Here is an 8,696-nt window from a genome sequence, read left to right on the forward strand (position 1 = left end):
ATACCCCGGTCCATGCGGATTAACTTTTGGTTAAAACCGTCAATGAATTTGTACTGAATGAAATTTCAAAAGACCTAAGTGAAGCAAACAATTCCTTAAACAGATAAAAATTCATGTCCGGTTCAATAGTACGATCCATGGGGGATTAACTATTGGCCGGGGCTGAGCGTCCCCCGGGGGATCTAATCACTAATCCCCCGGGTCGCCAGCCACACGATGGACAGCATCAACAGATTGATCCGGATCAACGCTCACACGGGAAAAAAGGGATGGATCAGGCAACGCGTCCTCACCCGCACCGACAGCTCCGCCGTCTTCATCGGCAGCACCGCCGTTCTCGCCAGCAGCACCGCCGTCCTGGTAGGCAGCAGCGGTCGCCGGCGTCCACCGGTCGTAGCAGTGCCGCTCGCCCATTGTAGCAACGGCGTCCAAGAGTTGTAGCAGCGGCCTGCACCGGTTGTAGCAGCCGTCGCCGCCGCTCGTAGCAAGCGCCGCCGCCGCCACTGCCGCTTGTAGCAGCCGCCCCCTCCGCCTGTAGCAGCCGTCGGCGACGATTGTAGCAGTCACCGACGTCACTAGGAGCACCACTAGTAGAGCGCCGGCAGGTACACTGTCGCCTGCCGGGCTGCCCCTGCCCTTGTAGCCGCGGTAGTTGCCTCCTCGCAGGGGCGGCCACGATCCACGCAGCAACACCTCGCCATCGTCGCCGGCGGCAGTAGTAGCGCCTGTAGCAGCGCCGTCCGCGGTTCGTAGCAGCGCCCACGACTGTATGTAGCAGCGTCGGCGGGCGTATGTAGCAGCGCCGTCGGACATCCGTAGCAGCGCCGCCGGAGGCGTTCGTGGAGGAGGATCCGCTCGGGCAGAGTAGCTAGGCGGGCGCCGGAGCAGGGCAGAGGCGGAGGCGGCAACGGCGGGGCCTGCTGCGGCGTTGACCCACGGCGGCGTGTGCGGATGCGGTCCGTGCGCATGGAGGCAGCTTGGCCTCGCACGGAACAGCAGTGGAGAAGACGATGGGGATATTTTTCTGGCTTGGTTCGGCGGGACCCACCCATGTGTGTGCGTGGACCACGAGAAACGCAGGCAGCGCGTGAGTAGCTGGAACCGGACGATTTGATCGCTAATCGTCCGGGTGATCGCCAGCGTTTCCCTTAACTATTTTAGCATCTCTAGATACATTCGATTGAGTAATGTGGGGTGTGAAACTATGAATACTAAAGAAGTAAACAAAAAGATCCAATGAAGCAAATGAATTGTTAAAGAAATCAAATTGTTCGATTCCACGTCGGGGTGCAGATTAACTTTTATTTCCTTGTCCTAAACGCAAATAATGTGAGTATGAAACTATGAATACCGAAGAATTAAAGAAAGAGACTTAAGAGACTAAGCAAACATATTCTTAAATAGGTCAAGTTGCCAAACTCGATAAAAAAGAATTTCAAGAACAAAGAAGCAAATAGATCAATCATGTCAGGAGGTCATGCCCAATGAAAATGTGAACATGTTCGAAGGAATCCACAGAGCCCGATTTGTACGGTGTAACTTTTATTTTCTTAGTAGGAACCTCTCAGATGCATTCAGGCAAATGGTGTCAGGTATACAACACAAATTTAATTACAAAAGAGACATGAGAGACGAAGCCAACGATACTCATAAAGAGATGGATCTGTCAATCTGTCAACTCATTTACCTGGAATGTCAATTTAGTTTCTGATGGTATTTGTTCTTCTTTTGCAGTAATTACTGTCGCAAGGATTGCAAGAATTCTGGCCTTCATCAGAGACTAGCACATGTGATGGAGGATGCTTGACTACATGTGGATAGGCATTTTTTCGTGCAAAAATATACTACTAACTAAATACATCATTTTTTTCCCTGGAAGGAGCCACTGTAATTTTTTCTCTTTTTGCTGTTGAGATCCTGTAATATGTTTCAAATACTCAACTATAGCTGAGTTTGCTGCTCCAAGTTACCAGGTGGTGAAATTTACAGTATGTAGTTATTATGTATCTGGCGATAGAGTTGTGTAGATGTGCACAGAATGTGGCATTTCTATCAACCGGCGAATGAAATCATTATGTATACAAACCTTTACAAAGTAGCCTAGGGACTTCATACATTCCCTAGCATTTGCTTGAAATTATATCAGGTGTGATTTGTTCTGCAGCTTTTTGCTGCTCCCAAATTTTATGTAGTTCTGCCCTGTGTTACTCTGCTCTTGACCATGCCATGCAGCGAAATTCACTTCGCATTCAACAAAGTGGTGGGCATGTACAGTTGAAGTCCATGTGTATTGCGGCACATTTAGCTTGAAATTTCAAAGGGGTTCTAACATTGTAATCGTGCACTGAGCTAATCTTGTAACTTCTGTTGCAGGTTCTGTCCTTAGACAGTCAGACCTCTTAGAGAAGTTTTAGCATTTTTTAAGTGGAAAGTAAGCTCGTGATGAGGGGCCAACCATGTGCTGTACTTTCATAGAACTTCCAGGTTAGGTGTGATCAGGATAATGTGAAGCTTAATTACTCTACATAAGCACCAGGGATCCGTGGCGCAATGGTAGCGCGTCTGACTCCAGATCAGAAGGTTGTGTGTTCGATTCACGTCGGGTTCAATACCCCGGTTCATGCGGATTAACTTTTGGTTATAACCGTTAATGAATTTATATTGAATAATGTGGGATTTGAAAGCTTGAAATTTCAAAAGACTTAAGTGAAGCAAACAATTTCTTAAAAAGATAAAAATTCTTTGATTCATGCTAGGTTCAATACTCCGATCCATGCGGATTAACTTTTCTAGCATCTCTAAATACATTCGATTGAATAATGTGGGGTAGGAAACTATGAATACCAAAGAAGTAAAGAAAAAGGTGTAACACCCCAACTTTTGTAACCTTGATTAGTTGTCCTTATTGCAAAAATCAGGGGGAACAAAAACTTCTTCTTTAAACTAATTACATGAATTGCCTTGATCTGTCTGTTAAGATAAATTGCTTTGATCTGTTGGTAGATGTATTATCTTGTATTGCTTGTTGAACTTTGTCTTGAGCTACCTCAAAGAACAACACTTCTAGTGGCCAGACAAACAAACTCACCTAATAGAACACATGTGTGACTTAGGAAAAATTGTTTTCCTTTTTACTACATCAAACTCTTCTTCTGATGGCAACATGAGTGTGCCATCTTGATTTTCTCTTTGTGGTACAAGATAGCTCAATCATCCTTAATTCAAAACTTGGGATCGTCTACCCCTAGCTACATCCCTCTCTTATACCCACTCATCCTTGTTGGTTTTTGAGGCCATGTCGACCATCTGTGTTGACAGGCTTAAAATGTCCAGACTTTGGCAGTTAATCTCTATGCAACCGCAACTGTTATTGGTAGCCTCAATACGTGGATCTCATCTATGCAACACCCTCTTCAACCTCCACATCCTGCATGTCTCAGTCAATCCTTGCAACTCATATATTCAACTTGATCTGGTATCCTATCCCATGTTCCAGCACCAGATCACTTCTTCCTCTTTTACCTCTTGTTTTTGTTTTCATCCAAGTTTATCTTCACAAAACCAAGAGTGAGAATGATGGATACATTTTGTAGCCACCATCTACCCTTGAGAACATTTCTCCCTAAATTAATTTTCTTTCTCAAAAACCCTATTGTTTTTTCCTTCTCAAGTTTTGATCACAAAACTACTTCTAGTTTTATTAAATCTTTTCAAAATATTTCTTCAAGGAAAACAAGGAACTGAAATGGGTTTTGTTTCTCATCCCATTTCTACCTAGTACTGATTTCTAAAATAGTACTCTCTATTCTGTTTTCTTTTTAACAAAAAGCTTGTTTATGGTACCTACACCATTTCTTGTTTTCTTCTTGTTTACTTTAAATTTGAGAAAACTCCACTTTACTTGAAAAAGTAAGTAGAATATTTTGAACCCCTATGTTCCAACTAGTTTTATCTCAACACTTTCAAATTTCATTCCACTTGAGCTCATTCCCAATTGTCCCTAGATAATTGAGGTGTTTCAAATACTTTTCAAAATAAGTTCTATTTCAAATGACAACTCTTGCACATCTTGTCTGCATCTCTGATCTACCACATTGAATCCCCTCCATCCTCCAATTTTTGATCAAATGGATGATCATTTGATACTTTCAAATCACTCCCAATTGACCTCTTATTTGAAGAGCAACTTATATTTCATCATACCCATCTCAATCCTCTATTCTTTTTCATTATCACTTTGACCTCATGAATTGATGATTTATGTCAATATATTCATCATTGTGGGTATATGGTTACTTCTCTCACCTTCTCTCTTAACCTTGCCCTATCATTGACTAAACCACCATCACCATCCCATCTATCTTGACATGCTCATGCACTGTTGCATGTGGTCAATCCCAATCTTTTCAATTTTGAATTCAAATGAAAACTTCTATTCATCAACTCTACCTCGGGAATTATCTTCTTCATAAGTTGGTCTCAACCAAAGTGGTGGAAATTATTCTCATGGCACATGTCACCTTCATACTCCTTTTTGTCTATATGTATCTACCCCTATCTTTTATCATCATCAAAGTCACTCATTGACACTATCTCCTCAACATCATGCATTGGCCTATACACAAGGAGGTTGTGCACCTTTCTCTTTGTTCACTTGTTTGGCAAGATTATAGCCGGCCAATTTGGGTATGCATTCAAATTTTGGCCAGCCATTTCCTCCTCACTTTCTTCCTCCACAAGACTTGCCTCCCACCTAACCCACTCAATAAATGGGCAGCCACCCACCATAGCCAGTCAAAAAGAAGGCAGCCACCCCTCTCCCTCTATAAAAGGCCCTTGGCCGGCCAACTCCTCCCCCTGTGCTTCTCATTTTTGCACTGTTCACTGACTCCTCCACCTTATCTATTCTCTCACACTATTCTCCTACTCTCCCCCACGAAATTGCTGCTGCCCCTTGCTCCCATGGCCGGCCATGGCCATGGAAAGCTCACCAAGATGAAGCTCCCTCCTCCCTCAAGTTTTCCCTCACCATGAGAGCATCCCTCTCACTCTCTTCTCCCCCAACCCTAGCTGGTTTCCTCTCCTTTTCTTCTTCCTCCATTGCTAAGATTGGATCTTGATGCAGGTGCATGTTGGTCCAAGCATGGAGAAGGTTGAGCAATCCTCAGATCTGAAACTCTTGACCAAAGTTCGTCCAAAACCTTGCAGTAATTTCTGTAATCTTGCTGTTTCAGATTCTGGAACGAACTTGTAAAATCCGCCAAAACTCGTGTGCAGATCCAAATCGAGTGATTCAAAGTTCCACAGATAGATACGGAAAAGATCTACAACTTGGCGTTGGTCTAATCCTCAAATTCGTTACGGATTGTCCGTGGTAAATAAAGTTCTGTAATCATGCAGATTCACTGTTTGTTAGATTTGTTCCGATTTACAATACCTTTTTGAACAAACTCAACTGTAGGTAAAAACCCTCTTCAATACCTTCATTTTGGCGGTGGTTTCACTTCGATTGACCTCCAGAAACTGAAATGGTTCACAGATCAAGATCTGGTCAGATCTGACTTTGTCGAATTAAACCAGGAGCTTGGGAATGATATTTTGGATGAAACCAGTTGGGTGAGAACCAGATTTTCAATACCTTTCAGATGCAGCTAACCTCATATTTTTATGTTTTATGTATGATTTGTGGCGAATTAAACTTGTTCTGTGTGTTCTGCAGACATGGCTGTTAGCTTTGAAATCACCAAAAATCCATTTTTGAACCTAATTGAGTGATTCTAGTTCTGTAGGACTACTAAATGTTTTCTTAATCATCTCAAACAAGTTTCAAACCTTTATCTGTTCTGTAACTCCAGAGGTAAAGCAAATAGTATAGACATGCAGTAATCTTGTCAATCCATTCGTGAGAGTTTCAGAAACAATTTGAACCCAAATCCAATTGTGTATGCATCTCTGTTTTAATATCTTTCAAATGCCAGTGTCTCATATTTTTAGGATTTTTCTACGATTTATGGCTTACAGATCTTGTTTTCTGTACAGTCAGATTCAAAGAAATTCCTAAAATTTTAGGTTTAACATTTTTGGGTGATTCCAATTGGGTTGGTCTTGTTTTAGTACTGGCCATCTAGGAAAAATACTGTTAGTCTCTATTCATGCATATTGGTTACCGATATTAACATGTGTGTGCTATATGAGTTGTTGAAGCAAAACTTTTCGGTTTATTTAAAACCCTTGACCAACTCTTTTTAGTAGAGATGGTCAACCTTTGTTTTATGCTTGCAAAGCAAAACCTCTGCAACTTAACATTAGCTCTTTTATTTAGCTTGAGTTTTCAAATGATGTGGAATATGGTTTGCTTCCTATTTTGCATGTTGTGTTATGTGAGCAAACTAAGTTAGGAAAACTGTTTTCTACTTTTCCAAAAATGTTTGAAAATGTTTTTTGAATGTATTTGATGTCAAACTAATGCTCTTGTCCTCTTTATGATGTTATCTACCAGGGGATACTTAGTTGTGCCATGGTGATACCTAGAGAGGCAATTGCTAAGTCGTGGCACTCTCATACCTTTACTAGGTAAATAAATGGGGTTTTCTTTTAGTTGCTTTGTAGTATCTATAAGTCTTTTGTATGCTAGCCCTTAGTAAAGTGGTTGGCTATTGATTGTTGAATGTTGCATGCTTGTTATGTTTGGAGCAATGTGATTGATTGTGTTCCTTTTATATTTTCCGGCGATAGATGCGAACAATTTCGGAGGAGAAGAAGAAGAAGTGGAATCGGACAAGGATTTTATTTATACTTGTGGGAATTCTTATTTGATGGAGTTGAAGAAGTCCAGGGACAAATAAGCCAAGGCAAGCCATCTCTTGATCTCTGATTGACGTGTCTCATATTGTTGTCACCTTATTATTACTCTTGTCTATTGATCTTGTGTGTGTTAGTCTCTTTATCTTGTCGATGCATGCTTTGTCTTAAGCATGATGATCCTCTTGGTCATACTTCATGATCATCTTAGTAATTGTTGGTATACTTGTTGATCATGGCTGTGCCATCATACCTTGTTGAGTTACATGCTTACCTTAAGCATGTGACACTTCTTGTCGATTCACTCCTACACCCCTTGTGAGTATAGTAGTAACAACATCATGATCTTGGTGTACTCTCATTTTGAGATGAGTATGCCTACCTACCTTAGGTATATCAAATGTCGTTGACCACCCTCACTTCTATTAGTGTTGGTTGGTTAACACCACAAATCTGAAAGTATTTTCCCTCTTATGTTGACAACATGCATGCTTACCCAAAGCATGTATGCCCCCTTGACCACCTATATTAGCATCTTCTTAGTGGCATGATGATCAACATCATGACCCTTGTTTAATCATACTACTTATGTTGTCCCTATGCATGCTTATCCTAAGTATGTATGATCCCCTTGACACCTCATTTATCACCTCCTTAGTGGTATGATGGTTGGCATCATGCCACTGTTGTCTCTTAGTTCTTACATGAAACCATAGGTTGGGAACCCCTTGGAAAAATACCTTGTTGAAAAGAATTTTTGGAAAACCTTGGGTAAGTTGGACTTACCTAAGTGTGTGTTTATGAAAGAAAAGGATCTTGGCAAAGATGGTTGGAAAGAGAATCTTGTTTATGAAAACTTTGGCGTCTAAGTATTCACCCGTGACAATTAACCCGCGCAACCACAGCTACTCCAACGTGGGCACGGAGCTTAGCTTGACGTTTGTTCTTCTTAGCATGAGGCACCGCACAACTATACAAGGGTACGGTTACCCCGAGTCCGGGTTGTCATGGTTGGGACAATAGTATAACGGGAGGCCTTCGGGGCTAACCCGTCCGGAAGACACTATGGGTCTCCTGGCTTGGCGGTGGAGCCACGCTCAAAGGGAGGTGAGCTGTCACGGTGCCGGGGAGGTACATACTCCATAGGGTAGGACCTCTTGCTAAGTCGAATGGGCGAAAGGCTATGTTCGGGTATCCGTCGTGGCATATGTTGTTATGCGGGGATGATGCCCACACGATAGGTATCCGGATAGAGGTGGGGAAAGTGTGCAAACTCTGCGAGTAAAATCTATTCGAATAGCCGCGTCCGCTGTCATGGATGGTTGGAATGGCTGTTGCTTAGCTCGATGAGCTTTGTTTTACAAAATTGTTTGACAAAGGAAAGGAAAGAACTTGTTTGAAGTACCATGTGTCGACCATATGGAGATGGTCGGGAAGGATAAATAAAATTGGGTTACCCCATCCTAGTGTTTTATGTTGTGGAACTCTTTTGAAGTATCTTCTTCAACAAAAATATAGAGATGTCATAGGATATCTTTTGAAGTATCTTCTTCAACAAAGATATAGAGATGTCATAGAACCCTCTTAGTGTCCCCTTCAACTGTGATGTGGGATGCTATGTCCACAAGAGAAACTGATTCTCTTTCACATGCTATATCCACAAGAGAAACTGATTCTCTTTCACATGTTATATCCACCAGAGAAACTATTCTTCCTCTCTTGTCTTCTTTAGTCAGAATTGTTATCACCTTCTTGATGGTTTGCGAGTACAATTCAAATGTACTCACGGCTTTGTCCCTGGCTATTTACTTGGCCGGACCCGGAGGACTTCGACGGATGAAGAAGGAGTTGACGACGTCTATGCGAGCTAGGAACGTCTTCCCGCTCGGCTGCTC

The 8,696-nt window shown here is 42.2% G+C and overlaps 1 non-coding gene across 1 annotated transcript; it reads left to right on the forward strand.

Moving 5' to 3' along the window:
• Positions 1 to 2,536: 2,536 nt before the first annotated feature.
• TRNAW-CCA lies at positions 2,537 to 2,608 on the forward strand. Its single transcript has one exon. It is a non-coding gene; the product is annotated as a tRNA-Trp (tRNA).
• Positions 2,609 to 8,696: the final 6,088 nt, after the last annotated feature.

The sequence above is a fragment of the Lolium rigidum genome, chromosome 2, assembly GCF_022539505.1.
Source record: "Lolium rigidum isolate FL_2022 chromosome 2, APGP_CSIRO_Lrig_0.1, whole genome shotgun sequence".
NCBI lineage: Eukaryota > Viridiplantae > Streptophyta > Magnoliopsida > Poales > Poaceae > Lolium > Lolium rigidum.